The 20,491-nt window shown below is 43.5% G+C and overlaps 1 protein-coding gene and 1 long non-coding RNA gene across 3 annotated transcripts in view; one reads left to right on the forward strand and one right to left on the reverse strand.

The window, feature by feature from the left end:
* LOC148113169 (uncharacterized) overlaps window positions 1-17,230 on the reverse strand; it is a 29,098-nt gene extending 11,868 nt beyond the window's left edge. Inside the window, exons 1-2 of the long non-coding RNA XR_015728365.1 lie at window positions 17,116-17,230; window positions 13,785-13,956 (exon numbers count right to left, since the gene is read on the reverse strand). This is a non-coding gene — a long non-coding RNA (uncharacterized LOC148113169). The remainder of the gene's footprint in view (window positions 1-13,784; window positions 13,957-17,115) is intronic.
* Window positions 14,010-20,491, forward strand: part of CHST3 (carbohydrate sulfotransferase 3) — an 80,649-nt gene continuing 74,167 nt past the window's right edge. For both annotated transcript variants that reach the window (XM_087871791.1, XM_034438622.3), the window contains exon 1: window positions 14,010-17,607. The gene's annotated coding sequence lies outside the window, so the exon portion shown is untranslated. The remainder of the gene's footprint in view (window positions 17,608-20,491) is intronic.

Below are 20,491 nucleotides of genomic sequence, written 5' to 3' on the forward strand. Positions count from 1 at the left end.
TAGAATAATTAATCAGTGGAACAACTTGCCTCCAGAAGCTGTGAATGCTCCAACACTGGAAGTTTTTAAGAAGATGTTGAATAACCATTTGTCTGAAGTGGTGTAGGGTTTCCTGTCTATGCAGGGGTTGGACTAGAACAGGGGTCACCAACCTTTCGGAGTTCAGGGACCACTAAATTCAATTTTAAATTCTGTGGACAACTAATATGATCTGCTTAATGACCGGCTGGGCAGGCATGGCTAGGTGGTCATGTGGCTGGGTGGGTGTGGCCAACTTGATGTCACTCACGTTGAGGGGTGCCATGCCGGCCTCTACTTGCCCCTCCCCTCCCAACCACTCCTTGCCTCCCCGCCTGGGCTCCTTAGGGCCCCAACAGGAAGCAGTTGTTGGAGCTAAGCAGCCACCATGAGAAAGAGTTGGCAAAACAGCTCAAATTGGATCTGACCGAGAAGGAGGCTCAGCAGAAGCACCTCACTGAAGACTACGAGCGTAGGCTTTCCAAGCAGAGGGAAGAACTGTGGGAGTGCAAGACCAGGTACCAGCACCCGGAGGCTCAGCAGGTGTCAGTATTCAAATGCTGCCATAAAGAGATGGAGAAGAGGCTTGACTTCTCACCTAGTTATTTTCTCTGTAGATAATGTCTCCGAGGAGATGGGATGGGAGGGGGACATTCCTGGGGTTGGAGGCTGGAGCTGGGAAGATTGATTTGGAAGATGGCCAATAAAAAGATGAGAATTGGGGAACGGAAAAGGAAGGTTTTGGGGGTCAAAGGCTTAGTATCGGCTACGCAGAGTCGGTAGCAGATAGTTCTCAATAAATGGAATATTTCAGCAAAGATTAATTGTCTGGGGGTGCAATTTATTTGAGATGACATCGAAACCTGACAGCAGGCTGAGATGGTCAGCCAGTTCCAGGCCATGATGGAGTCTCACTGGAATGAGGCCCTCTGGCTCTTCGCCATCAGCAGCACTTCCCTCCAGAGCCTTCACCTAAAGCCCCGCACCAAGAGGCTGAAGCAGATCCCAAGTCAGAATTTCTGTCCCCCTCCGATCTGCACAAAAAGACTCTCTGCAGCAACACAAACATTAATTGCACCTATCTGGCCCAGGGGGTGTGATTTGAGGACCCCTGATTTAGTGCAATATAAAAAATGCACATAAGTTTTCTGCAGACCATCAAAATTTTCTTGCGGACCACCAGTGGTCCATGGACCATCAGTTGGTGACCACTGGACTAGATGACCTCCAAGGTCCCTTCCAACTCTGTTATTCTATTCTATATAAGTTTGATTAATGTAATAATTGTTATTTGTATTAATATGAATCATACCCAGAGGCCACACTGTTCATGTATTGATGTTGATATATGTTTAAAAATAAAAACCCAATAAACCTTGGGGGCAAAAATAGCATGCTATGTATGCATCTTGACTAGACTTGATTTAAGGCATGCAATTTCTTCGCTATGGGTCCAGCTCACTTCTTACAGACCTTGACACTTGCTGGCTACCAACAGCTGCATTGGATAGGGATGATGTGGTAAGCATGGGAAGAGTTCCAAGCTAAACACAGGGACAAGAATATTACTGCTTGACTGAATCCTGAACTTTGCCTAGTTCAAGTCAACCCATTTTCTCTCATGGCCATCTCCTGTGTGAGCTCATTGTAGCACTCATTTAATTGCCTTTAAAGGGCATTCATGCAAGTAATGTTGTTTGTGTCTATTCAAAAGGAGCAAATGGTGCTTTGTGTGTGGGGGTAAATCCCCACTGTGACTGAAAAGTGATGTGAAACTAATAGAAAAGTGAGAAGCCGATGCATGTTTAATACTTCTTGCATGAATTAAAAAACAAATCTCCCAATTTCTTTCTTTTCTTTCTTTCTTTCTTTCTTTCTTTCTTTCTTTCTTTCTTTCTTTCTTTCTTTCTTTCCTTTTTTTTTTTGCATGAAGGGACAGCCACAAACAGCAGGCAGGCTTGAAAAATGCAAGAATAACTTAGTCCTTCTCTAAGACCAGTCCTAATATTTTTTTTTTATTGCTCCAGCTTTCCATGTGGAGCAGGATATACCCCATTGGTAAGTAGTTCTCAAATAACACAAAGGTTCAATTACAAAACGCCTTGCCCTTGCATTGACTGCCAACATTGCGGTGACTTTTAATTGTGTTTTTTTATGGCCCTCGCTTAACCGCAACATGGAAGGTACACATTCTCCTACAATGCTGGAAACAAGTTGTAATTGTGTCTCTGTGGAATGTGATCTAACCACAAAACCTAAGCTTCCGATCAACACATATTCAAAGCTGCTTTGATTTTGCAGGATCCTTCCCCTGCCACGCCCACCAAGACACACTCACTAAACTATGCCCACAGAACTGGTAGTAAGAAATTTTTAATTCCACCACTGTTGTGCATGCAGAGCAGGAGTGAAATCCAGCAGGTTCTAACAGGTTCTGGAGAACCGGTAGCGGAAATTTTGAGTAGTTCAGAGAACCGGCAAATACCACCTCTGGCTGGCCCCAGAGTGGGGTGGGAATGGAGATTTTGCAATATCCTTCCCCTGGAGTGGGGTGGGAATGAAGTTTTTGCAATATCCTTCCCCTGCCACGCCCACCAAGCCACGCCCACAGAACCGGTAGGGAAAAATTTTGGATTTCACCCCTGATGCAGAGGTCATGCTGGATATGCTGCCCACTATAACCAGGCTTGATGTGCAAGGACATTAATATTAAGATGGGAAAGATTTTGATGTTCAGCGTTGCTATGATAGTGCTATTTTTCTGCAGCATATATATTTTGTGCCCTTCTAAAGAGGGCAGCCCAACTTCCCAAGGCTTCCCCTTTGAAATCTAATAGCCAAAGGTGTTCTGTCCCCGTCTCACACACGCACACCAGCAGTCAACCAAGAGTCAAAATAAACCAACAGACAAGAATTTCCTTTGATAACAGAATTGGCAGCAACCCAGTGGCTGCTTGCCAACAGTCTTTACTTACAAAGGGAGGTTTATTTCCTCCGACCGAAAACATCAAAGTCCACAAAAGCCAAAGTATAATCAAGTCCAGTCCAAAAAATCAATCCAAGCAGAGAATATAACAAAGTTCCAGAAATGCAGAATGACTTGCTAGCTTTCCGTTTTGTCCATCACAAAGCCTGAATGGCCACCACACCCCCTTTTATCCCCTGTGGGGTGTGGTCCAGTGACTCAGCTTAATCTCTGGCACGCCTCCTTCTCTGCTGCGCGTGCTTGTCTTTCCGACATTGTCAGGATCCAGCCAAGACTTATCTCCGTTGCTGTCTAACTGCGGCTGCTCGGAAGTACCTGGCTCCTCGCCTATCTCTTCTCCTTCGGAAGACACCTGAGGCATTGCCAGAGAGGAGGTCCTGGAAAGGGAGGCCTTGCCAACTCCTCTCCTTCACTTTCGGAGTCTTCTCCCTCTGATAAGACGGGCTCGGGGGTCAGAGTCACAACAAAAGGACAGTATTCACCTGCACATTTATTGAGTTTTCTTAAAATACAATTTTTTCTTTACATTGGCCACACCTTCAAAGCATTTTTAAGCCGGGCAAAACATGTGTGCCCATCACTTCTGAAGGCATCACTTTATCATCCTTCCCTGTTCTAACCTTGGAGGGAGAAGGACACAAGAAAAGGTGATCCCTGGAGAAAAAGGTGTGTTTGATTTAGCACAATGCTCCCCAACCTCTTCCATTCTGTGGATGGTTACACTGAAAGCTTTTGAACCCTGCCAGTTATAATAACAAACAAGTGACAGAGTCCTTGAACGATGCTAAGCAATTATAATGTTTGCTTGGTTCTGGCTTAGGTCTTTGGTCTCCACCATTATACTCAGTCAATCACCACATTTCTTACCCTACTGGATTTTTATTTTATTTTTTTAATTTAAGAATAAATAAATGAGAGGCCAGTTGACTATGCAGCAACAAGCTGAAGCATCTGTGTATTTCAGACATTGTCTATGCACCTGAAATAGGCTAAAACAGGGGTATCAAACTCGATTTCATTGAGGGCCGCATCAGGGTTGTGTTTCACCTCGGGGCTGGGGTGGGCGTGGCCAGCTCAACATCACTTGTGTCGGGGGCGCTTGTGGTTGCCTGAGTGCCCTGCCAACCAAAATGGCACCCGAGCTCGGTTTTTGGCTGTGATGGCCTCCTGCAACCCTCTGCCAGTGAAAATGGAGCTCGGGAGCCCATTTTGGCTGGCAGAGGCACCACGGGCCGGTCCTTCGCTGTTTCCAGGGTGGCCCCACGGGTCTTGAGTTTGCCACCCCTTGGGCTAGAAGAATTATTAGGTGCTGATGGCTGCAATCCAGCACTTCCTTTCTTTGGAAGCATGTTCACCTGCTTGGGAAAAAGAGAAACATAAGCTGAGCTCCTGAGAACCAGTTGGGTGTAATGATTAAACACCAGCTAGAAACTAGGTGACTGTGGGGTGTAGTTGCATCTTAAATACAAAGCCAGCTGGGTGATCTTGGTCCAATCATTCCCTCTTGGTTCTAAGAAGATGACAATAGTAAACAACTTTCAAAAACTTGACTAGGCAGTTACCAGAAGTCCAAACTGGCTTGAAAGTACACACCCAAGCCGAGCACCAGCTGATAAAATCTCACAAGGCTAGAAAGAATGGAGGGGAGCAATCTCTTAATTTTCGTCTGGTAAATAAATGTTTTTTTATGTGCAAAACACATCCTGTGTATCAACTAATATTGGATGTAGTGATGAATTAATCCAGTATAGCATAATCTGGCTTTGTTTTGCTATTGATTGATTGATTGATTGACTATGTACCATCCAGTCAACTTTTAGCATTGACTTTTAGCAACCGCATGATAGACATTGTCCAGGAGGATCTGACTCCAGCCAGGTCCTTCAGATCTTCCAATGCTATACTCATCACTTACTGTAATGCAGTCCAGCCACCTTGCATTGACTGTCCTCTTATTCCCTTTAATTCAAGTTTTGTTTTTAATACCCTGTTTTCCCGAAAATAAGACCCAACCAGAAAATAAGTCCTAGCATTTTTCAAGATGCTTGTAATATAAGCTGTACCCCCAAAATAAGCCCCAGTTAAGATTGTCAGCCAGATGGATGCATTTAGTACCATATTTCCCAGAAAATAAGCCCTAATGTGTCTTTTGGAGCAAAAATTAATATAAGAGCCAGTCTTATTTTTGGGGAAACACGGTAGTTTAGGAAAAGAAAACTCATAATCTTGAAATCAGACTTTTCTAACCTGGGACACTCCAAACGCACCAGCACAATTTCCAGAATTTCTAATCAGTGTAGGTAAAACTAAGTCATTATTCTAGGGCCCTTTCTCCACTTGCTCCTAAATGTGGCACAACAATGCTTTGATAAGATTATTTCTGTAGTGTCCCCATAACAATGCCTTTATATCATCCTCAGCCCAAGACTGGGTTAAGCAATTTTTAGTAGTATGATATTCAAGTAGTATTTTCCCTGTTATTCCAGCACCATCCAAGAATAACTTCAAGGTCTGTAAAATCTGTTAGGCTCTGTCCCGATAGAGAGAAGTCAGAGGATGGCAGTGATTGGGAACAGAGACAACACAGATCAACAACAGTGATAGTAAATTTCATGCCAGCTCAGTTTTCAAGGATGAGTGGAAAGTACTTCAAAGAGCCCAGAAGCTATAATCCACAGGCATCACATTGGGAAGCCCTGTTGTAAATAAGGACTGCTAATGCCATGGTTATATTTCCCACATGATTACTTCACATCGTGACATTATGAGTTTGCCAGAAAATCTATAGTACATAAAAAAGTATTTTAGAAAGGATTTAATCATTTTTATTGGGATGATTTAAAAACCAGAAAACCTTTTCCACTAGAAACCCAGATGCCTCTGCTAATATAATTTGGCCTTGAATTGCACAATACAAAGCTCAGAGGGAGCCATAAAATCTCTGACTATGATGTGGAATAGAATTATATATACATAAAGTGCCACTGCCTTAAAAGAAAAAAATTGCCCAGGTCTTCCCAGAGCTGGATGTGAGATATCTTTCCACATCTGGAAGATGAATATTTCATCTTTCTTGGGTTTAAAATGTTTTTGGTTCCTATCCATTTAAAATCTTTTAAGTGCACACACAAAAAAAAGCAGCAGCTGGTTCACAATTTACTTTTTAGAGACTTGAACGTAGAACTGTCAGGAAGTTACAGTAAATGGGAGTCTAGTAGGGTCCATAACAAGCCATGCTAAAGTCAACATGACCTGTGCAAAATGAAGCCATTGTGCAAATGTGCAGCCTCACAACGATAATCACAATGATAATTTCTGACACATGTACACAGGTCTTGTCATTTGCATGTGTAATGATGTCATTGTCAGGGTTCCAAGTAACACCCCCAACGAAAGAAAATTCCAAGGCTTGGATTTCCTCAAAGTTCCTTTTTATTAGAGATGTCATATTCTCACATCTGGGAAAACCCGATTCTGAAAGTTTCCAGGTTTTCCCCACCCAAGTGAAAGTTCAAGTCCCTGCCCATCACACTCATGTCCATCACATAATCCAATCATCCACCGTCCAAATGGAGGACAACCCCCAGTCATTCGACTCCAGATGCCAGGGCAATGCGTCCTTGACTTTCTGAGAAAGGAATGTTATTTTGACTACAATCATCTATACTTCATGCAATCCCCCCTCCCATTTTCCCACAGAAGAATATGTAGCAGGCCTGAAGGCCTAAACGTAAAAGATGGTTTCCAGGTCTGACAGTCATGACATCTCCTGTATCTCTGGAGATTCTCAGTCATCCAGGTCATCGTTGTCTCAAAGATACTTTTTCAAGAGGCAGCTGGACAGTTTTTTTCTCCAGGAAGAAGATGTTTTGCTTCTCATCCAGAAAGCTTCATCAGTTGTGAATTGATGAAGCATCTTGGATGAGATGTGAAACATCTTCTTCTTCCTCAAGGGGAAAAAAAACAAAAACCCAGTCCAGTTGCCTTTTTGAAAAAGCACCTTTTGAGATCTCCCCGTGTTTCTTCCACCACCACCACACATCTTTAGTGTCCTCTCTGACACAGAATGAGTGAGTAATAGGAGTTATAATAACCAAAGCAAAAATGTCAAATGGGGGGGGGGAGTCACTTTTCAGAAAGTATGAATTTTTCTTTTTTTTAAATTTTTATTGAAAATTATTAAAAAAATACAGAAAAAAATATAATAATATGGATAGAATTGCAGAGAGTAATATAATACATATAGAGTTTTAAAGTATCAATTTTCGCCTAGAGAAAGTACAAACTTCCATTAAGCCAACTCATCAAAAGAAAGAAAAGTTTATCCAGAAGAAAGAATTCTCAATTGTCATGCAATGCTCCTATAAATATTTACCCACGTTCACATTAAGGTTAATATTTTCATTCTTCTTAAGATTTCTTTTTTTGCAGCCAAGCATACCATCTGTCCCAGCTCCTATATAACCCCGATTCTTGTCTATCTCGCAAAAGTCCAGTAAGCTTGTCTGCTTCTGCACAGTCTATGATCTTTGCAATTAACGTAGCTTCCGATGGGATATTTTTGGATTTCCATTCTTGCGCGAACGAGATCCTGGCTGCAATGATGATGTGGAGAGCGAGATACCAATTAGATTTGTTTAAGTTCTCTGGTTTTATGCCTAGTAAAAACGTTTCCGGGTTCAAATCTATTCTACATCCTATGATTTCTAAAATCCATTTTTGAATTCTAGCCCAACATTCTTTTGCTCGGGGACAGGTCCACCAACTATGAAAGTAAGTTCCCATAGCGGCGTTGCATTTCCAACAAACCGGAGAGGTCCCCGGGAACATCTTTGATAATCTAGCCGGGGGCAGGTGCCATCTATACAGCATTTTGTATATATTTTCCTTATAGGAAACCGACATTGTTAATTTTAAGGTTTCCCCCCAAATTTCTTCCCATTTTTCAAGTTCAATCAAGTATCCCAAATTTCTCCCCCAAGCAATCATTGAGTCCTTGATGACCTCCTCTCCAATCCAATCCATTAAGAGGAATTGATACAGTTTGGATAGTACCTTCTCATCCTTCCCCAACAAAATCTTATCAAGTTCCTGTAGGGAATTATAGATTCCTCCTTTGTTTTTATCCTGAGCTGTCCTAGATTGGATCTGATTGAATGACCACCAATCTAGCTCATAGCCTAATTCCACCAGCGTATTTCGAGATTTTACTTTGCCTGAAGGATCCAACAGAGCTTGGTAAATTAATGGTTTATTTCTGTTATAAAGAGTCGGGTGTATCATCGCCTCTAAAGGGGAAAGCCAAATCGGAGTCATCAGGTAATATTTATTTCTTATTCGATCCCATATGGTCATCAAAACCTTTCGAATAAAGTGGTCCATAAAGTATTTATGTTTTGGGGGCCTTTCCTGACTCAGATAATAGTGCCACCCCTGTTGCAAATTGTGGTCTTCCAAGCTAAGGGTTCTCCTCCTCCTCAAAGCAATCCAGCTCCCATTTAGGTAGGCCAAATCCTCCCCTGGAAGAGGATTCTTGAAGCATTTTCAATTTAATCCTTGGTTTTTTGTTCTGCCATACAAATCTACGTATACACTGATCTAAAGAATGAAAATTTTTTGTATCTAATAAAACTGGGGCTGTCTGAAAGAGAAAAATCCATTTAGGCAGGATATACGTCTTAACTACTGCAATTCTACCTAATAATGATAAATGTAAACTTTTCCATCCTTCCAACATTTCTTTAGTTTGACCAAGTAGTTTTTGGTAGTTGTCTTCTTTAATGGTCGAGCATTTAGATGAAAGCCAAATTCCTAAGTATTTTAGTTTTTTAACTATCTGGATCCCTAGTTCTTCCTCTAACTGCACTTTTTGATTCTTCGTCATATTCTTAATTAGGATCTTGGTTTTATCTTTATTTAATTTAAATCCCGCTACTTTCCCGTAAGCCTCCAACTCCTGGAGCAAGATTGGTCCCGATTCCGAAGGTTCTGCCAAGACAAATATCAAATCGTCCGCAAAGGCTTGGAGCTTAAACTCTTCCCCTCTGGTTCTTAGCCCTCTAATTCCTTGATTTCTTCTGACCTCATTCAATAATAACTCTAGGATTAAAATAAATAAAAGTGGAGATAATGGACATCCCTGTCTAGTACCTTTACTTATATCAATTTTTTCAGACTCCTCCCCATTAATAAGTATTTTCGCTATCTGTTTTGCGTATACTGTCCGGATTGCCCTGGTAAATCTTTCCCCGAATTCCATTTCGCTCAACTGTGCAAAGAGAAAGTTCCAGCTCACTCTGTCAAAGGCTTTTTGTGCATCCACGGAGACCAGGGCCACCTGTTTATCAGAATTACACTCATAATATTCTAATATATTCATTATAGTTCTCACGTTATCTTTCAATTGTCTATGAGGTAGGAAGCCATTCTGGTCTCCGTGGATGTACTCATTCAGGAAGATTTTTAGTCTCTTCACTAAAATCGCAGAGAATAATTTATAATCAGAATTAAGCAGGGAAATCGGTCTGTAATTTTTAATCAGAAGCGGATCAGTGCCTTCCTTTGGAATTAGTGTAATATACGCTTCGGACCAGGAGGGTGGCATTTGACCAAAGACCAGAACCTCATTAAACACTTGAGTCAAAAATTCTCCCAAAGTCTCAAGGAGGGCCTTATAAATTTCTACTGGCAGACCATCCGTACCTGGGGTCTTTCCCTCTTTTTGTTCCCTTAATATTAACTCTACTTCCTTCAAGGTAATCTCTGCATTTAATATTTCTTTCATTGGGAGTGGGACCTTCCGGGAATCCGCTCTAGCCAAATACTCTCTAATCTCCTGGTCCTGTTCATCTCCAGCTGAATACAAAGCAGCAAAATATTCTTGTATTATTTTTCCTTTCCCTTCCTTATCCGAAACACATCTTCCCCTTTGGTCCTTCAGACAAACTATCCTATTTCTCTCCTGTTGCTTCTTCAGTCTATATGTAAGCCATTTTCCCGCTTTATTTGCATGCTCAAAGTGCCTTTGTTTTGCCCATCTAATTTTAGTAGCCAATTCTTCCTGATCTAATAAGTTTAACTGGTGTCGGGTTATTTTCTTCTTCTCAACTAGTTTTAAGTTCCCTGGGTCTGCCTGCAACCTCGCTTCCACTTTCTCCAATTCACACATCAATTTACTCCGTTTCAGTCTTTGGGTCTTCCTCTTTCCAATTATATGAGATGATACTACTCCCCTGATCACCGCCTTCGCCGTATCCCAGATAATCTGTGGACTAGTATCCTCCTTCCTATTGACCCTAAAGAAAAAAGCCATCTCTTCTTTTAGCTTTTGGAGTAGATCTTTGTCTTTTAATACTCCTACATCCATCTTCCATCTCTTTATTCTGCGGGCTCCTCTCCATAATATTTTCAACGGGCTATGGTCTGCCCAGTCATTAACCTCAATTGCCACATCTAACACCTGGTCACATAATCCTACAGTCATCCAGGCCATATCTAATCTGGACCAGGAATGATGTCTGGGGGAGAAATAAGTACCCTGTTTCTTTCCCGGATTTCTATCCCTCCATATATCTCTCAACCCTGTTACCTCTCTAATCTGTTTACAAATTTTTGGCAAAAGTTTCCTCCTCTTTTTCCCGGCTTTACCTCTCTCTGGTATATAATCCAAGTTTGGGTCTATTACCGCATTAAAGTCCCTGAGCAAACAAATATTGGCATAGCTTACCTCTAATAGCTTCTGATATAATTTCCTGTAAAAGTTTACTTGGCATCCATTTGGGGCATAGATTCCAACCAACAAACATTTCCTTTGATCCATTGTTACCTCTACCATCAGGACTCTACCTTTTTTTCCGGCATAAATTAATTTAGATTCTAAGTGTCCTTTTACATATATCACTACTCCCTTCTTTTTCTGATCTGCCAGGGAGGCATACAAATTTCTCAGTCTTTTATTCTCCAGTATCGCTTTCTGGTTTCCTTTTACATGAACCTCCTGTAGGCATATCATATAATTTCCTTTTACCAACAGGTTAAACACTCTCTTTCTCTTACGTGGATTATTTAAAGCATTAATATTAGCTGAAAATAAGGATACCCCCACCTCTCCCTTTACCATCCTCCTTACTACTTACTTATTACTTGCTCTCTGTTTTCTTTTTAGTCTGTCGGGTTTTCCTTGGGGAAAGGGGTTCTTTCCTTCCACCAACTCCTTCCCTCTCTATCTTTCTCTCCTTCCCATTTGTTCATTCCTTAACTTCTTCATCCTCCTGTAGGTCTTCTAAGCTTTCATTTTCCGCTTCCCCCTCAGTCTGCAAGTCATTCGCCTTAAAATTTAGTTCATAGAAATCTCGTGCATCTCTCAAATTCTCAATTTTAATCCTCTTATCTCGCAAAGTTATCAATAAACTTTCCGGTATCAACCATCTATATAGAATTGCATTTTTCCTTAATTGCATCGTCAGAAATTGGTATCTTTGCCTTTACTTTTCAGAAAGTATTAATTTTTCTTTTTAAAGTCTCATTGTAGCAAGTGTCAGGCCCAAAACCAAGAATGAGACGTGGTGATTCTTCCAAGCTCGCTCTTTATTGTTCTTTATTGTTTTGCACGTAGAGACGAAATCTTGCCAGACTGAGCACTCTATCTAGGGCCATATCAGGGTTGTGTTTGAGATCGGGCGTGGGTGTGGGGGGGGCGTGGCCAGCTCAACATCACTCGTGTCGGAGGCACCTGTGGTGGCCCGAGTGCTCTGCCAGTGAAAACAGGCTCCTGAGCTCTGTTTTCGGCTATGATGGCCTCCTGCAACCTTCTGCCAGCGAAAAGAAGCGAAGGGCCGGCCTGCAGTGCCTCTGCCAGTGAAAAGGGGGCTGGTCCTTTGCTGTTTCCAGGTCGGCTCCGTGGGCCAGATCCAAGTGTCAACCCGGAAGCTGGTCTGACTGAGGATCCGGCCTGCGGCCTTGAGTTTGACACCCCTATCTATAATATCCTCTGGGAAACTGTTAGGGAGGAGCTATCTGCAGCCTCTTTCTCTCACACAAAATACCTCGGCTGAACTGCCTCTTACTCCTCTGGAATGCACCCCCTCCCTCCTGGGGACCCACTTCCTCAATACATTTCTTCCCCCCATACTTTTTCTCCCCCCCCCTTTCATTTCATCACATAAAAAAAATCACAGTTAATTTTCAGTAATCAAGATCAGCGATTGCAAAAAAAAAGGATCCAAGAGCGAATCATTTAAGTATTTCCTGTTCTCTTAATATTTAATAGATGGCAAGTTTTTATTTTTCCAAAACGGGGCACCCAGAGACAGTGACATGTCAGGGATGATAGAGGTTCCTGAGAGGAGAAATATTATCATTTTCATTTATGCCTTATACCTTCATAGCTCATTTGATGACATAAAAACTTTCAAAATCTCCACCCTCGGTAATCTAAACAGGTTTGTGATTTGTATAGCCGTAAATGTGTATTTATATTAGTTTATACATGGATGTATATTTAATATGCCAAAATCTAGATATCTACTCATTTTCTCACTTGTGCTTGCATATGTTCAACTGATGCTCCTATAAGAAATTGGGAAACACTTTTTTTCTTATCTTTGGGCGTTAGCTACGAATGGCAGATATTAAGAATAGAGAACTGATTTTGTGCCATCTGATTTTCCCAGGATTTCTAAATTGGACGCTCTCTTCAGTATGGTAGGAGATCTGTTTCTTTATTGGGCTGGAACTAATATTTAATTAGCCCGGTCTACTTCTGCATATACAATAAGAGGTGCCATTTTGTCTTTGGCCTCAGATTTCAAGTACGCTGTATCTGCCTCTGTCCGGTTCAGAAAATAGTTAAACCACACATAAGGTGATGCTTCATTTACCAGCAGTATCTGCAGCAGAAAAAGCCACAGCTAGCCACAAATCATTCAATACACAAAATTCTTTCTTTGTGTGACCTGACAAGACTGCTTCATTTATACCCATGTTCATTCCGGTTGCATGCAATCCACAGAGGCATGCTGTTACATGCTGTCTTTAACCAAGTGCCTAGATTTAAAAGAAAAATAAATCACAGACAGAGTAACTGGGGGCATCATTTAAAAGTCACCCCAGAGTAAAATAGCTGCGTTGGAGCTGGATTGGCTCCTGTATCTGAAGTCAGGAACCGAGGGAAACAGGCGCGAGTCAGAAAAGTTCCATTTGCTTATTGGTTGCTAAAGCAGTGAGATCAACTATTAACAGCAGATAAAACACTTTTATCTGGAGTGTATGTAGAACATGCTATTTCAAGCTTCTGGGATTAGTGGCAAGAAGCTGTCAAAGAAGAAAAGAACGGGACAATACGCATTAAAATGAAGATTAGTAGTTTGAAAGGGTAGCTCATCTACTAAGATTAATTGCTTTTGGAATTTCACAGAGCCCTTCCAGAGCACAAACAACAAAGCAAGAATAATTTGATAAATTAACATTGCAAAGATACCTCTGTAGATAGTCCCCAACTTATGACCACCATTTGGACTGGAATATCCGTTGCAGAGAGATACAGTCATTAAGTGTGTCATCATGTGATCAATTTTATGGTTTATTTATTTATTTATTTATTGGTTCGATTTATATGCCGCCCTTCTCCGGGGACTCAGGGTGGCTTACAATGCATTAAGCAATAGCCTTCATACTTTTGTATATACCTGCTTAGTAGGGCTTTCGCCCCCCCCCCAGCGGTGTTCTTTTTTATACAAAGTCATCTTATTGCCCCCACAATCCGGGTCCTCATTTTACCTACCTCAAAAGGATGGAAGGCTGAGTCAATCTTGAGCCTGGTGAGATTTGAACTTGCAGTAATTGCAGGCAGCTGGTGCTACTTAACAGCACTTTACTCTGCTGTGCCACCAAGGCTCTTCTTGCTTTTCTTCTTCTTCTTCTTGTGCCATATCTGTCATCAGACGTCGGCGATCCTGTTGGCGATCCTATTTTTTATCAGCAGCCACACGCAAAAGTGCTGCTGAGTTTTGTCCAAACCAATCCCTTAGGTTTTGAAGCCATGATGTTCTCCTTCTGCCTGGACCTAGTTTGCCTTCAATGATTGCTTTTGCCATAATCATTAAGCAAATCCAGCTTCCCTAAGTGACTTTGCTTATTGGAATACCCCTGGGAAAGTCGGTAATGGTGATCATGTGACCCTGGGATGCTGCAATGCTCATAAATATATCCTGGATTCCAAGCATCTGAATCGTGATCGCATGATGCCACGACAGTCATAAATGTGAGGACCAGTCACTAAATCCTGAGCTAAATTTCTGTTGCTAAGTGAGACAATTGTTAATTGAATGTTTCCCCATTTTACGGCCCCTCTTGCCAATTGTTAAGTGAATCACTGCAGTTAAGTTAGTAACACATATGTTTGGTGAGTTTGGCTACCCCATTGACTTTGCTTGTCAGAAGGTTGCAAAAGGTGACTGCATGACTCCAGAACAATGCAACCGTCATAAATATGAGTCAGTTGCCAAGCATTGCAATTTTGATCATGTGACCATGGGGATGCCACAATGGTCATAAGTGTGAAAAGCAATCATGTCACTTTTTTCAGTGCATTCTAAGTTTGAATGGCCACTACATGAACCGTTATGAGTTGAGGACGACCTACAGTATAAACATTATCAATAGAAATTTTCAGAATGTCATGGAACTTTAGTTAAAAGAGGAGTCAACAGCTGGTGGCAAATGACACTACAAAACTGACAGTAAAAAGGAATACGGTTGTGGCTTTGATTGCACCCATGAAACAGCAATAATATTGTGTTGAATTGTATATGTTTCCCTTCCAAAGCAGCTAAGGAGGACATTAATAGGAGCTGGAGGTAAAGCTCTCCTCAATTTAGGGGCTGAAGTTTAGCGTAAGTGTGAAACTATTTTGGGAGCTAAATTTTGATTATCAGAAACAACTTCCATCAGAGGCAGAAAGGATTATTTTGGGTTAACACAGACAGACATAATGTGGGTGTATAAAGAAAAGAAGTGGTGAGATTAAAATGAAATAGACGAGATACCTACGGTAATAATTACTTTAAAAAGTAGGTATAAAGGACATAATTATAGTGACAGTCAACATAAAATAAATTCCAAGTCTCCTGTAAATTAATCTTGACTCCTGTTGAGTTTGTACAACACACTCAGGTCATTTTCTTGGCAACAACGTGGAAGGAGCTTCCTATTGGTTTCTTCTAAAATTTGTGTGACTTTCCAGTCTAGCCTACCTCTGCTTCTAAACTGCCCTAGATGTCTTTAAAATTTAGGCTGCCCCTGCCCTGAGTTATCTTTGGATAAGACTGCCTAGACCGGACCATGGCTTTTGGGATCTGATGAGAAGAGCAGATCACACATTTGCAAACCGAGAGACAAGAAGCAGCTGCAAGTAGCCAATGTTCACCTTTTCCTGGTGCTCCAGGATACTGGCTGGGACGGGCACAGGTGTTCAGATGAAAAGGCACATTGTGTGGTGTGCAAGCCAGACAAAAGCTTCTGATACAATTCTACAGAGGAATTATTGAGTCTGTCATCTGCACCTCTATAACTGTCTGGTTCGGTTCTGCAACCCAACAAGACAGACACAGACTTCAGAGGATAATTAGAACTGCAAAAAACCAACGGCTACCAACCTGCCTTCCATTGAGGACCTGTGTACTGCACGAGTCAAAAAGAGGGCTGTGAAAATATTTACAGACCCCTCGCATCCTGGACATAAACTGTTTCAACTCCTACCCTCAAAACGACACTATAGAGCACTGCACACCAGAGCAACTAGACACAAGAACAGTTTTTTTCCCGAACGCCATCACTCTGCTAAACAAATAATTCCCTCAACACTGTCAAACTATTCACTAAGACTGCATTACTATTACTCTGTTTCCCCCCAGATAAGACATCCCCTGATAATAAGCCCAATCAGGCTTTTGAGCGCATGACAATAAGGTCAAGAGCTTATTTCAGGGTTCAGAAAAATATAAGACAAGGTTTTATTTTCGGGGAAACACGGTACTATTACTATTAGTCTTCTCACCGTTCCTATCACCCATCTCCTCCCACTTATGACGGCATGACTGTAACTTTGTTGCTTGTCTCCTTAAGATTTATATTGATATTGTTTCCTGATTGCTTATTTGTACCCTATGACTATCATTAAGTGTTGTACCTTATGATTCTTGATGAACGTATCTTTTCTTTTATGTACACTGAGAGCATATGCACCAAAGACAAATTCCGTGTGTCCAATTACACTTGGCTAATAAAGAATTCTACTCTACTCTACTCTACTCTAATTCTATTCTATTTACTGAGGTGTCAAGAGTGGGGAAATTCATAAGACACCTCGTCCTGAAATGGTATAGGGTAGATAGAAGACCTCCAAGATCCCTTCCAATTTTATTTTAGGCAGGATCCAACCTGGGTCAGTCACTGGGAGCCGAGCTTTTGGACTTGTGCTGGAGCCCATCTTCAGGGAACTTCTCTGTAGCCTCTCTTCACAGTGACTGACCCACATGGGATCCTGCCACCTTATTCTGGGACAGATATATTTTGCCTTCATTCGTTGCCTTCATTGCCTTATTTTATACAGCTAGCTAATTTCCCCATCCACTAGATCCTCTCTCCCATCCCAAAACTCTTCCACACACACCCCGCCCGGGCTTCGGCGCGCACTTCCCGCGGAATCCCCAAGGGCGGCGTCAAAGGGGCGCCTGTTTTCTCCCCTCGGCCCGCCGAAAGATTCCCTTCAGGCAGCCGGGGGGACCCTCCACCGCCCCCACCCCGCCTTCCCCATGCGCAGCGCCGGCGCGCAAGCGCTGGGAAGGCAAGGGGCGCGTTTGGGCCCGCGAGCGCCTCGGACAAAGGCAACAGAAGGGCCCTTGTTAGCTGCTCCCTGGAGATGGAGATGGAGGAGGAGGAGGAGGAGAAGGAGCGGGGTGGTGGGGAAGCGAGGGCGAGCGAAGTGGCGGGGTGGGGCTCGGCTCTCTCTCTGTCTCTCTCTCTCTCTCCCCTCGCCTCTCCCCCTCCATCGTCTACATCAGCGAGGGAGCGAGAGAAAGGGAAAGGGAAGGGAGGGGGCGGCGGCAACTCACTTTTGCCAGCACTTTGCAACTCTCTCAGCCCGAGGCAGCCTCTTTTTTTTTTTTTTTTCCCCCACCCTGCGCGCCAAGCCGGCATGGCAAGCGCTTTGCCTCGCTCCTGGGGCTCCGTCGAGGCGCACGCCGCGGGAAAGGCTTCGGGGATCCGGTGAGAAAGAACCGGGGGGCGTCTTTGTAGGGGCAGCCAAGAGAGGAGGAGGAGAAGGCGGAGGAGGGGCTCGGCTTTTTTTCTCTCTCTCTCTCGCTCTTCTCTCCACCCTCACGCCTGACCTCCCCTACCCGGGGCGACTTGGGGCAGACTTGCCAGCAGGGCGAGGAGGGAGCCTGCCCGTCGGGGCAGCAGGAGGAGAGGAGGAGGAGGGCGAGCGGACAGAAAGCGCCCTGACTGAGCGGATGGGGTCCCGCTGGTCACCGTCGTGAGGAGGAAAAGGCGTCCAAGGAGCGACGCGAGACCTTCCCGGGGAAGGAGACGGCGTGGCAAGCTTGGTAAGGCTTGGAGAAGAAGCGCCTCTCTTGGCGCGCCGCGCGGGCTTGGCAGCCGGGTGTGCGCCCTCGTCTTCCACCCCTTTCACGCTCTTTTGTTTCTTGGTTGGCGAGGGGTGGGGTGGGGGGAAAGTCCCTTTGTTGCTTCGGGGGTGGGTTTCTAGCTGCTCTCTGGTGTCGGGAAGAAGGGAGGGAGGGGAGGGAAGGAGGGAAGGGGAGAACCGGTGCATCCTGGCATTGATAAAGCCCCCCGTTTCTCTTTCCTTGGAATGGGAGAAAAGAACGGGAGAAGAAGCCCTCGCCAAGTTTTGGAGGGAGATTAAACGCCCCCAGAGGTCGAAATCTTTCCCTTTTTTAAAGCAGATGCGCTATAATAATACTGGGTGAGGTCCAACATCAGCATGGACAACCAATCTCTGTTCTAGTTTTCTTGGCTTAAAGAGAGAAATAAACCCAGGGTTGTGATTTTGACCCAGCTCTTCATCTGAGAATAGAATAGAAGTTGGAAGGGACCTAGGAGGTCTTCTAGTCCAGCCCCCTGCTCCAGCAGGAGAACCTCTACCATTTCAGACAGGTGGCTGTCCAGGATTTTCTTAAAAACCAGCAATGGCCAAGAGCCTTGGTGGCGCAGCAGACTAAAGCACTGTTAAGTAACACCAGCTGCCTGCAATTACTGCCAGTTCAAATCTCACCAGGCTCAAGGTTGACTCAGCCTTCCATCCTTTCGAGGTAGGTAAAACGAGGACCCGGTTTGTGGGGGCAATAAGCTGACTTTGTATAAAAAAAGAACACCGCTTAGTGGGGGCCGAAAGCTCTACTAAGCAGGTATATACAAAAGTATGAAGGCTATTGCTTAACGCATTGTAAGCCGCCCTGAGTCTCCGGAAAAGGGCGGCATATAAATCGAACCAATGAATGAATGAATGAATGAATGAATGAATGAATGAATGATGAAGCACCTACAACTTCTGAAGGCAAGCAATTCCAATGGTTAATTGTCCTCACTGTTAGGAACTTTCCCCTTAATTCCAGGTTGCTTCTTTCCTTGATTAGTTTTTATCCATTGTTCCTAGTCTGGCCTTTGGGTGCTTTGGAGAATAATTTGACCCCCTCTTCTTTGTGGCAGCCCCTTAAATACTGGAATACTGCTATCATGTCACCCCTAATTCTACTTTTCTTTAGACTAGCCTGGGTGTCAGCAACCTGTGGCTCCAGAGCCGCATGCGGCTCTTTGGGCCCTCTGCTGCGGCTCCCTATCGGGTGATCCCACCACTGGCTGGCCTCCCTTACCCTCCCTTCCCAGTCACTCCTCGCCTGGCCTGAGAAGTTAAGGGTGATGACGGGGGGATGGAGAAGCAGTCAGGGCAGAAACAGAGAGATACGGGGGGGGGGGGGTGAGAGGAGGGAGGGAGGGAGAGAGATGTCAAAAGGGTTTTGTGGTTCCATGTGTTTTTTAACAATAGGTTCTCTGCCCTAAGGACCAGCTGGGTAGGAGTGGCTAGGGGGTGTCATGTGACTGGTGGAAGTGAGTGACCTTGAGTTGGCCACACCCACCCAGGTTTTGTGGCTCCTGGTGTTTTCTGTGGGAAACGGGTCCAAATGGCTCTTTGAGTGTTTAAGATTGCAGACCCCTGGACTAGCCAGACCCAAAACCTGCAGCCATTCCTCATATGGTTTAGTCTCCAGGACTTCGATCATCTTAGTTGCTCTTCTCTGAACTTTTTCCAAAGTCTCAACATTTTTTCTGCAGTATGGTGACCAAAATTGGTTGCAGTATTCCAGGTGTGGTCTTACTAGAGTTTTGTAAAGTGGCACTAATACTTCCTGTGATCTTGATTCCATGCCTCTGTTTATATAACCCAGGATTCGGGGTGAAATGCTCCCGGTTTGGACCGGATTGCCCGATCTGGTAGTGATGGTGGCGGGTGGTTCGGAGAACCGGTAGCAAAAATCCCTGTGCCACCCCCCCCCCGCCCTCCACCATGCCCAGCTGAGCCGCAGGATCATCAGAGGCTTTTTCTTTTTACTTTTAAAAGCATTTTTTCTACAACCTCTTCCGATGAAAAAATGCTTTTAAAAGTAAAAAAAAAAAAAAGCCTCTGATGATCATGCGGCTCAGCTGGGATCGTCAGAGGCTTTTCAAAGCATTTTTTTCTGCAACCTCTTGGCCGAAGAGGTGGTAAAAAAAATGCTTTGAAAAGTCTCTGACGATCCCAGCTGAGTTGCCTGATCGGCAGAGGCTTTTCAAAGCATTAGAAAAAATGCGACGGCTGCACATTGCTGGCTCATATTCAAGCGCTCATCCACTAGGACTCCAAGTTACTCTCAGTTACTGTTTTGGAGCCAGGTCTCACCTAATCTGCACTTATACTTTTGATTTTTCCTGCCTAAATGTAAAGCTTTGCTTTTCTCCACATTGAAATTCATTTTGCTGGCTAGGGCCCATCGTTCTAATCTTGAAACATGATGGGAGTGATGGACACTTAAGTTGGTTTGTTTGGGGCAGGGGGTGAGGTTATGTGCCATGCAAAATAATCCCAATCTAGGATGCTCTGAAGTTACATGAAATCTTTTAAATTAGGAAGCTTCTGGGAAATTGGGATGATTATTGTAAAAAAAACTGGTTGAGTGAAGCAGAAGTATGTTTCTCAAGACTACACAGTGCAAGGTGCCAAGGAGGAAACCTCTGAGCCAATTATTTTGCTTTGCCCTTAACGCAATGAATATATAAACTCCCCAAAGCTGCTCATATGTAGTCTTCGTTGAATTTAGTGGGTTTGTATATATGGAAGGCCTTTCTATGGGGTGACCTTATGTTTTTTCCTAACAATACACATTTCCACCTAGAAATGGAATGAATCTATATGGAGCTTATCAGAACAGAATA

Source organism: Pantherophis guttatus, chromosome 6 (assembly GCF_059756535.1).
Source record: "Pantherophis guttatus breed Tessera chromosome 6, ASM5975653v1, whole genome shotgun sequence".
NCBI classification, from domain to species: Eukaryota; Metazoa; Chordata; class Lepidosauria; order Squamata; family Colubridae; genus Pantherophis; species Pantherophis guttatus.